The 11,673-nt window shown below is 39.1% G+C and overlaps 1 long non-coding RNA gene across 2 annotated transcripts; it reads right to left on the reverse strand.

Annotated features, from left to right (window-relative positions):
• Positions 1–7,951: 7,951 nt before the first annotated feature.
• LOC138966320 (uncharacterized) lies at positions 7,952–11,330 on the reverse strand. 2 transcript variants are annotated; one of them, XR_011455669.1, is made up of 4 exons: positions 11,159–11,330; positions 10,753–10,827; positions 10,371–10,451; positions 7,952–9,934 (listed from the first exon to the last, which is right to left on the reverse strand). It is a non-coding gene; the product is annotated as an uncharacterized lncRNA (long non-coding RNA). The 2 variants fall into 2 exon arrangements; XR_011455668.1 differs by having other exon boundaries at positions 10,753–11,330.
• Between the last annotated feature and the right edge of the window lie 343 nt (positions 11,331–11,673).

The following is an 11,673-nucleotide window of genomic DNA, read 5'->3' on the forward strand; positions in this document are numbered from 1 at the left end:
TGTATATGTGTGTCTGTCTATCTGTTCAGATGCTTGCGTGTCGGGGTTTTTTTCTGAGTGCGTACGTGATTTGTTTTTTTATATTCACACTAACAACTGAACCTCAAATTATCGAGATATATAAATACAATGAAGAACAACATAGACGCAATAAAACACAGCAGACATTTTGAGAACAAAAGCGGAGTTGGTTCTTGTTCGCTCGCAGATACAACCAAACAAAAAGTGACGCAAAGGGCCGAGCAGTTATCGAGTCAAACTGATTTTATTATTAAAACGTATTGCACCACCAGTGCAACGCTTTGTTACAATTCAAAATACAAAATAGTGATACGACGTAAATATTATACCAAGGTACACATCAAAGTTGTAAAGGAATGTTACTTGAATCGCTACATTAAAAAAAAAAAAAAGCAATACAAATGTGCAACGAAAATGAGTCATGCGATAAATAACATCATGACATCATAGTGTGCAGTGTAGTTATAAAATGACTCTAGCTTGCCTATAGTATCACTTACGAGATGAATATGAATCTGACAAAAGTCACGTGTCTTATCACGTGACACCGCAAGTTGCGCAGATGAACGTTACTACATGTTTGACTTCCACATTTTCGCGTCATCTTAGTCCGCTATACATACGATTTTCGAAGACTTGTTTGAGTACTGCAATGCAATTTCTACACATCCATGTATACACAGGTATCACACTAAATATCGCTTGCTACACGAGAGAACACAACTTTATTCACAGAGCACATCATATCACCCATCAGCAATGAAGGTTTTATCCAAACATTCCTGTCTGCTTAAATCAATTGCAGCGATTTAACAGTTCGTATGCTTTATTCAGTTTAACTGAATTTATTTGTTTCAACGTAGCTTAATAAAATTAATTTCATTCCATGTCTTGATTCCTTGATCTATGTTTCAATTGCATTGACATGTTGCCTCCCTTCAGTGTCCACTTTTGCTACTCAAAGGAGTTACGTCTCCCTAACACCACGCGTATTGAACGGAAGAACACGCTTGTCATACGTTTGAATTGGATATTAATTGTATTCAAACTATCATCAAGTCATTTTGTTAAAGGCACAGTAAGCCTCCCGTAAACCATCACAGATACTGTCAGGCTTTTACACACAGTACAAACACCCTTTCATTTAAACACTCACCGCTTGAGAACATCCTAGGTGCCCTCCGTAAAGAGCGAGCAATTTTCAAAGAATTTATTTTTGCGTGGTTTATCTTACCCCTGAGCCATCGTGAACCCGTGTGATCCAGTTTCCCTTTTTCACAATGTAGTCGTCAGTTAGTCATTTGAATGCGACTCGATGTGAGCTTATCTGCAATAGCACGTTATTGTGTACCTCTGACTATGCACGAAACAAACGGCTGTGGTTCACAAGAACTCTAGCGATGGCTTTTGACTGTTCAGAGGAACTGGCGATAGGCATAATCCGTCGTCTGCAACGCCGAGAACCACGACCTTGCGTGACCCTGCTTCCGGGCTTTTCTTTTTTCAAACTTTCAAAACTTCGAATTGTACTGATCTTGTCTTGATGAAAAAAGAATTCTTTTATGATTTAAGAATGTTTGTGTAACAAGCTGTCAATTTATTGTTTAGATTTTAAAAGTTAGGTCAAGCGCCAAAACGCACCGGCCGATTTTGTTATCAGACAATCCACAAAATTAATTCTTTAAAAATTGCTCGCTCTTTACGTAGAGCACCTAGGATGTTCAAAAGCGGTGAGTGTGTAAATGAAAGGGTGTTTGTACTGTGTATGGTTTACGGGAGGCGTACTGTGCCTTTAAAATAGCGCTCTGCCTCATTTGTTTGAGATCATCACAGAGGTACAGTATCCAGATTTTGTCATGGACTAGAACCCTTCTTCAATTTGGACATACAACAAATATTCATTACCAGCTAGATTCTTGCGCAGAATGACATTTGTTTGTGTGCTCAATCAGGCGGATTTTTTTTATTCCAGATGAACATCGAGAAATTAATTCAGAAAAAAAATCATCTCTGTAAGGGATTGCTATGCTAACTTGGTGTTTTTTGTCCCCAGAACTAGGGTCTATTTGGGACATGACGTGGTTACATGGTAACATGCTAGGACTGTAAGGGAGGCGGAAGGGCTGCTTTTATAGGTATGTGTCGATGTCCAGGTCTCTGAGATGATGAAGAGAATCGATAACACGGAAAGAACTGTGCCTTTAGGAAAGTAAACCTACAAAACAATGCCTCATTGTAAGAGAAGCAGCAAGGCTGTTTAAATAGTTAATCTGTGTCAAACAGAAAGAATGTTGTGAATCAACAGACACAAAGCATGCAAAGAAAATACTACGTGGTGGTGTGCACACTCATTTACATGATGTAACCAACTCGGTGATTCGAGCCTCCATTGAACAGGAACGAGTGTGCGCCTTTCAAACCACAAAGTGGGCAACTACAAGTCTTGATTTCTTTCCTTCTTTTATTTTCTGAACGTTAACCATAAAATCTGAACTCTAACTCTAATTTCACCCCTAAAAAAAACTCTAAAAAAGAAGAACTCTGACCAGAACTGAATCCTGTAACACACAATAATCACAATACCATTATCTATGGTGTTACATCAATGTTTGCTGGTCTAAACAAATAAAACAATACACTTCTCGATGTTTCATATATGTGGCTTGTGTATGCACGTGTACTGGATGTGTGTGTTGATATGTGTGTACGGTTTCATGACAAAAAATAGGTTTCCAACATCAAAATACACTGTGAATTACTTCAAGTACTTATTCTACTTGCAAAACTTTATAAAACCTTCAATGTTAGAACCTAAAATCCTAACTTCAACTTAAATTCCAACCAACAAAAGTTATTCTATCATCAATACATAACCCTTTCAATCAATTATGTTTCCTGTTTCATTATAAAGATTAAAATGTAAAACTAACTGCTTCTTCTCAAAATCATACTCTAATACTAAATACAAACGTACTTTTACGTCATTGACAGTACTGAATACAACTGAAGAGCAGTGGCTGGACAATCTCGTATCCATAGCAACGTACAATACTGTGAAAAATGTTTTGTGAGCAAATTTCTTTCTAAAGTCACAAGTCTCCCTGCCATAATGCAGCCTTGAGTATCTTGAACACTAGAAATACTACATGTGCATAATTACAGTCTAGTCCTTACGCGCGATTACCATTTTCTTCAAGAAAATATGAGGTCTAGATTCACCATAATTCACAACAATGAGATCATTAAAACTCACTAAAAGAATTCTACCCCTTTTCAAGGAAAGATTATTTTTATTTTTCTCTTGAGACATCATCTCATGTCAAAAATGCAACAACTTCTGTTCTATCACTATCAGATCTAGTATAGAACCAGCAATGCTCTTCACTTGTCCACAGCATCAATCATTATCCTCTCATCCTCTTCATATTTAACAACTACAGCAACTTACTGCGACACGACTACTTCCGGTAGTGACGTCATACACATGTTCAGTGCTAATTCGTTTTGAATTTAGATTTAAATCAAAATCCAATTTCTATATGTTTTCCACAATCATAACAGAATGTCCAACATACAAATTATGCTGACAATTCTAAATATTCTACAAAATCATCCAAGCGCTTTGAAACATGTATGCCTATTCAAAACTTAGCAGACGTGCAAAAATTGGTTGCATGACTGCACTCACAAAATAATAAGTTTCTAGAATACTCTGTCATTTTCCACACTCAAACTATTATAAACACTTGAACTAATCATCAATAAAATGTTTTACATACCTGCTACAAGCAGGACTCCACAACATTGATACAACAATGATGTTTCAGGGACACCAAAAATTCCCCTGGCTGCCCCCTTTTCCCAGTTAAAAGTAGTGCCAACCGGCAAGATGATTTTCACATATCAATACGCCGCACCAAAGTTCCAAATAACTCTGAGTGCTTCTGCAATAATTTTTGATTGAACAAAATATCCTTTTAGCTCAAATATAATTACGAACTCTTATCAAATTTAATGCAAACTTTCAAAAGATACAAAAGGATGGGATTTCTGCAATCAATTTACAGCTTGGTGTACTTATAAAAAAAAAGAGGTAGTAAACTTTTCAAAGTGGATCCCCTCGAGCTCACCTGATATTCAAACATGGTTCAAGGGAAATAATTCACTGTAGCACAAAACACTATTAGTTCAAATGAGTACAGAATAAACATCTGAACAGTGGAAAGGAGACAACAACTGTAGTGCTTTTTTCACACAGTACTACACTGATATAGAAGTTAAGTGTTTGTAATCTGTGTGTGGTTAATTTTACATACAAAAGAAAGCTGATCTACTTCTTGCATGGTCGATATGAAATAACATAGTCCCGTATGTTGACTTCGTTCGATGCAGACCATTTCACAATTAGTGCGTTGCCAAAAGGAATATGTGTGTGTGTGTGTGTGTGCGTGCGTGCGTTTGTGTGTGTGTGTGTGTGGTGTGTAGGCCCTATGTGTGTGTGTGTGTGCCAAGGTGTGTGTGTGTGGTGTATGTGTTTGTGTGTGTCAGTGTGCCAAGGTGTGTGTGTGGTGTGTATGTTTGTGTGCGTGTGGCGGGTGTGTGTCAGTCACAGTGGTGTGTATGCTAATTTGTGTGATGGTGTGTATGTGGTGTGTGTGTCTTCAGGCTCGTCGTATTTTCGTCCCTCTCTAACTCACTTACACAAACCATTATGCACACACACACACACACACACACACACACACACACACACACACACACACACACACACACACACACACACACTGATGTGACACTGATCATGGTGTAAAACAATCGAGAACCAATCCTTTCTTTGATCCAGGCATACATAACTCCGCGAAACACTCCTGCTCTGATAAGGTCTAGTTTCACTTTAGTGGTGGACCACAGAATAAACTTCTCGAGATCCGAAACTGTAAGTATATTTATTCGAAACTAAGCCCACTTTCTCTTTCTGGCGAACAGAACAAAATACTGAATACGCCTACTTGGCACTGCCACTTGCCGCCTGCTTTCTGTTTTTTTTATCACTAGTCGGGAATACCCGGCAAGCTCTATAAAACCGCTGCAGGGTTTGCCAAGACCTTGTTGGCACAATCATAGATGTGTATTGACGGGATCGCCAACTCGTTGCGCGCGCTCACCAAGTAGCGGAAAGCGGAAAAGACGATTTTGACAGTAACTTTACTTCCGGTGCAGTCTTTCAACACATGGACGAGCGAGTTTTCGCGAGGAACAGGGTTGAGCTATGGTAGGGTCACTGCGCATGTCTGGTTTTTTTCTTCGCGGAAACGCTGTTGGGTTGTGTCCAGTCGCGTCCCTTGCAACAAGATGGCGACAAGCGCGTTACGGATTTACTGTTGTGGAGAGTTGATGGACGACGATGATGAACAAGCAGTACTGTTTTATTGTTGATGTGAATGTAATGCCAAAACATCGAACTATCGATTCGAACGTCAATGAAGAAGTGAGCGTGAAAATCGAGCGCAAAACAGCCGGGTAAAAGTTCAGGGCGCTAAAGTACATTTGAGCCGAAATCGCACCCAAACTCCTGTTGACCTCATTTCTTCCCAAAATAAACATCACTGCTAAAATAAAATGCATTAAAACCAAGACAGTATCCAACCCAGTATCCTTAATTTTTGAAAGGCTAAGTGATTTACAACAAATGTCTTCTCACAATCCGTAACTTTGTCAAAAAATATTTGCAGAAGTTTCTCACCTCGCCTTGGCAGCCATCTTGGAACTGGAGAGACCCTACGCAGAAAGCAAGGTTGAAAGTTGGTTAACCGGTGACGTCACTCCAGTCGTACCGGACCGAGTTTTTGCGACCTCCGGTTCGACTCGAGTCACCTTAGTTGACGCTAAAACTCACTCGTTGAAGAAGGAGAATTTCGAAGGGGAGGTGGAGTTTGTGGCTGAGGTATGTGAAAAGCAAACAAAGCAATACAAAAAGATCATTGCTGATGATTGAAATGAGTCATGTGAATCAACAATAAAGATTGATTGTGGACGGCACGTCATTATTTTTGTTTTTAACACTTGAAACGCGAGAGCATCTGACACACTGGTAAATCCGAAGCTGTGCACTCAAGCTGATCAGCAGATCGTTTTTCTGCAGAATTCTCGCTCACATCGGCCACTATTTTAGCTCAGCGAACCGACAAATTTGCAACAGAACAATTTCTGAATGTTAGAAATTCGGCTGTAGATTTATAGATACCCTTTCTATTCCATTGTTGTTGTTTTTTCAGGGGGAAAGTACCGACATCTCAATCGCTGAAAAGATGACAGCATCACCACAAAAGAAACTGCAAGAATTGCCAAAAGTAAGTAAAAATATTGACAGATCTATGTAAAAGACTATGAAAATTTAGAACTGGAACAACAGATATTCAAGAAATAACCGATAAGTGATATATTATAACTGAACCATTGATTGATTTGAATACTACATCATGCATGGAAGTTAAAAATGGTGCAGGAACTGAAGTCAGATCAACACATCAAAAAGATCAGTGCAATATATTTGTTTTCTCTCCCCTCTAGCATAATTCTGTTTTGATATATATGCTTGATGTCTTCTGTTGTTTTTAAATTCATTGTCACTTCTAAATTGCATAACGCTTGTTCTTTCTGCCTTTCACCGGAGCTCAGAGAGCTTGTCGACCTATTCTCCACCAAATCGTTCAACTTCAAACGTCTATCAACTGCCATTAATTAGCTATCATCCAGCTATTTGTATGGACAGTTAGACTTATTTCTCTAGAAATTTAGTTTTACTTAGGGTTTATTGTTCTGCTTTTTTTCAGACATACCATCCCGCACCAGAATTGCCAGAGGTTGTTGCAACTACAACTTTGAAGAACTGTGTCGTGATGTACAGCAGCTTCCCGAGTCGTGGTGCCTCGCGAAGAACGAGGTGAACCAGGTGGTTAAGGTTGTTGTGCTGGAGCCTGGAGGCCAGCTTGGTTAAGGTTTGACTTTGACTTTGAGTCAGCATTTTCAGTGATTTTTCTACGCAGCTGATGGTGTTTGGATTTAAAGTGTAAAGGAAAAAGTCCCCCCCCCCCCGAAGCAGCGTGCTGCAGTTTAGACTGGCTTGGCGACAGTGTTGAAGTGAGTGACAAGTAACATTTTCAGTAAATCGCTTTGTGTTACAATTATTCAACGCCAATTCTGAGCCAAGAGAATGATTTTTTCATTTCATTTGGAATGTTGTGTTTTATAGGTTAGGTGTGGAAATTTGGATTTGACTGTAAAGCTCTTTAGTAGAGAATGTAAATAAACTTGACCAAGAAATTATTGCGACAAATTTCAAACTCCCAAATTAAAGCATTGATTAATTCCGGTTAATTAATTAATTAGATTAAATGTCACAAGAATTTATGCTTTAATTTGGGTGCAACATGTTGAAACTTTGTTTGAGAATGTATCTACTTTATTGATTAAATATATGCATGTGTATAAATAGGAATATTTCTTGTGTCAAATTGTGTGAATTGAGACTGAGTGAGATAGTGAATGTTGGTACATTACAGGGCCGGACTAAGCAAAGAGGAGGGGGGGGGGTTGCCAATGGTGGTCCAGGGGGATGTTCCTCTGCCCCTTGTGGGGGTCAGGGGGCGACGCCCCCTTAAGCTGAAGGGTAGGTCATATTCTGAGATAGGAAAATGGTCGCTCCTTGCATGAAACGGCATAAAATAAACAATAATACATTTTTTTTAAATAAATGAGGTACATATTTAGGGGGGGGGAGGGGGGTTGCGCAACCCCCATAACCCACCCCCCCCCCCCCCCTGGTAGCCCTAGTCCGGCCCTGCATTAATTGTCACTGTATGGTGTGTGTGTGTGTCACTGTGACCAAAGATACATATGCTCTTTTTGAGTTCATACAACTTCCAATTCCATTCAAACGTTAACAAAGTGTTGCTTTCTTTCTTTCTTTATTTGGTGTTTAACGTCGTTTTCAACCATTCAAGGTTATAACAAAGTGTTGCTGGTATGCGACTGAACATGTTCTATTAGGAAAGCAAAGCAAATTCCAGTGTACATAGTGGTCAACATAAAAACAATCAGACGCATCGATGCAAGACATTTATCAAGTGGCTGACAATTGATTTTGAAATGAAAACTGTTTGCAAAATATCTCGCTGTCAAAATTATATCTTGAACAAGTACACAAAGGAACTAGGTTTGAACCATAGCAAAATGAATATGTTTCAAATTTTCATGTTGCAGACTTAAATTTACATGGACTCATGAAAATACAGAACAGGCACTGAACAAGCCATGTGATACAATACTGAACCAAATACTGAAATAGGAAGAGAAGTACATTTTAACGACAGCAGATTTTAACACCAAAAATCGACACCTAAGACAACAATCAAGAAGTTCAAATTCAATGTACATGCACTTGATCAGATAGGATAGTTTGTACTGCATGAAGAAAGATCATACACAACACACTACAGAGATCCTTCCTGATTGTTCTCAACATTGTATGTTTTCAGCTTTTTCCTCAAACTCCTTTCTTTCCATGTGCATTTCATTTTGTCCAACATTGTATGTTTTCAGCTTTTTCCTCAGTCTTTTCTTTCCATGTACATTTCATTTTGTCCATCTTTGTCTTCAGTTTGTGGTGGAGTCTTATTTAAAAAAAAACAGAACATTTTGCAAAGTGTCTTCTTGAACAGCTTGTGAAAGATCAAATGAATACAAAGTGTCATAAAAACACACCGGAACAGCATCACTGTTCCTGCATGGTTCAATAAAGTCATCTGCTTTTGCCTGTGTGTTGATGCACAGGTTTCACAGAAAATATGTTCCATGGACATCAAATCACCAAAGGGAAGTAATCGCTCTTTAGGCCAAAAAAAATAATAGGTGTGGTTACGGTAACATAGCCCAAAAAAATAGGGTAGGAAGGTAGGCAATCACTTTTTTTTCTAATGTGTACAAATTAAACCTACTTGACAGGGAAATAAATGTGCGACTCAGGCGCTTTCGCTTTCATTGCGTTTTCTGCACTCGTTTTTTTTGGTTTTTTTTGTTGACAAATGTAATAAAAAGTTATAGGGTCGGCCCCAAAAAATAGGGTAGGTCGGGTTACCGTAACCACACCTATTTTTTTTTAGGCCTTATGCATACGACATGTGTAATAGATTAAGCGAGAGTTGTACGGAACCTTTTCTCCTGGCACGAGAGGATGAAAGTCGCTTGTATATTTCAATGCTTGTTATTCTCTCAGGTGCCAGGAGAAAAGGTTTTGTACAACTCTCGCTTACTCTATTACACAGTCATGTCGTATGAATAAAGAGCAATTACTTCCCTTTGGTTATTTGATATCATCAACGCTTTGCCTCATTCTGTTTAAGATTTCTGCTTTGTGTTGCATGGACAGACACATCTGCAATACATTGGGCTTGACAAAGGTCAGTTTGCCCTTGTTCAGCATGCTTGTCATGTCAGGGGTGGTTTCACTCTCTTCACTGTAGAATTCAGGTGCGCAAGTCAGGGCTTCCAAACACTGCAATTTCTCATCTCTGTACGCACTCTTTTGGAGACACCAAACTCTCTGTTTTAGCTTTTTGGCAACACATACTCCAACATACTTTGCATTGTACTCTTCATCCTCTTTGATTTCTAATGCACTTACTGGTTCCCTAGTTTTTCTTCATAGGCCTTTAAGACACCAACAGTATAAACATGTTCAAGGCAATCCAGGCTGAAACTGCAGGGGATACTGTCAACTCAGTAATGCCTGAATGCTGGGTTGAAAAAGCAGAGTAGTACCTGGCCCACGCCTTCTCCTTGGCAGCATTCCCAACCTTGCCTCAGGGAACTAGGCAGTCATGAAGAAGCAGAAGTTTCTCTTCCAGATCTGCACCTAAAACACAGAAAATAAAATATTATAATTAAAACAACACACAAATATAGCAGAAATCAACCCAAGAGTGAAACTGAAGATGTAGATGCATGCACACAATCAAAACCAACAACACACGACAACAACCCAAAACTACACTTTACATGAATGGATGTGAACATATTAAATTTTGTATTCCATTTGTCGTTATAGAACGTGTTGACAAACCACTTTCATGAATCCTTATCATGTCTTACAACTATGACATGTGCTATTAATGATCCTAAAAAACATGAAATATTGTAGTGGCAGGCATGTACCTAAAATATTTGTAAACAGTAGCCTCTCTGTGCAACAAAGCAGTATTTTTGCTCGAAAACTATGAATGAAAGTGATCTTTCAGGTACTGGGACTTTGCAAGCTGATTTTTTTTATACCGCCTTACTCAAAAACTTACTTTTCAATTACTGAATTGGTCGACGAGCCCTCTGAGCTCCGGTGAAAGGCAGTTGTCATTCTTGATAGATGCACAAGCGTTCTGCAATAAAGCATGCAATTTAGAAGTGACAATGAATTTTAAAACAACAGAAGACATCAAGCATATATCAAAACAGAATAATGCTGGAGGGGAAAGAAAACAAATATATTGCACTAATCTTTTTGATGTATTGATCTGACTTCAGTTCCTGCACCATTTTTAACTTCCATGCATGATGTACATATTCAAATCAATCAATGGTTCAGTTATATATCACTTATCGGTTATTTATTGAATATCTGTTGTTCCAGTTCTAAATTTTCATAGTCTTTTACATAGATCTGTCAATATTTTTACTTACTTTTGGCAATTCTTGCAGTTTCTTTTGTGGTGATGCTGTCATCTTTTCAGCGATTGAGATGTCGGTACTTTCCCCCTGAAAAAACAACAACCATGGAATAGAAAGGGTATCTATAAATCTACAGCCGAATTTCTAACATTCAGAAATTGTTCTGCTGCAAATTTGTCGGTTCGCTGAGCTAAAATAGTGGCCGATGTGAGCGAGAATTCTGCAGAAAAACGATCTGCTGATCAGCTTGAGTGCACAGCTTCGGATTTACCAGTGTGTCAGATGCTCTCGCGTTTCAAGTGTTAAAAACAAAAATAATGACGTGCCGTCCACAATCAATCTTTATTGTTGATTCACATGACTCATTTCAATCATCAGCAATGATCTTTTTGTATTGCTTTGTTTGCTTTTCACATACCTCAGCCACAAACTCCACCTCCCCTTCGAAATTCTCCTTCTTCTCCATGTGTTGAAAGACTGCACCGGAAGTAAAGTTACTGTCAAAACCTCTCGCAGCCGCAGACGGGAGTTCGAAACAGAGCCAGCGTTGGCGCGCGCGCAGAGTTGGCGATCCTGTCAAGGGATATCTATGGCACAATGCAGTGCAGATTGTTCAACACTTCGTGCTGTGTCTTTATTACTCCGCTCTACCAGAACCATCCGAGCCCTTTGCCTCCAGGAAAAAGAGAGAACAGGGGAAGGGGGTCCGCCTAAACTACGCGCCAGCACGCGCTAGCACGCGCCAGCACGCGCCAGCTTGAACCATAGCACTTATATACTTTATTTTTATATTTCTAGTTAGTTCATCGTCCATTCTCACATAATACAAAATTTCAAACTTCAATGATAAAAAATACGGAAGTTATGACGAGTTTAAGGAGAGCTAATGCACTACTCTCAAATCCGACGATTGTCGGACATGGAGCCACGGCC

The sequence above is a fragment of the Littorina saxatilis genome, linkage group LG5 (genome assembly GCF_037325665.1).
Source record: "Littorina saxatilis isolate snail1 linkage group LG5, US_GU_Lsax_2.0, whole genome shotgun sequence".
Taxonomy (NCBI): Eukaryota; Metazoa; Mollusca; class Gastropoda; order Littorinimorpha; family Littorinidae; genus Littorina; species Littorina saxatilis.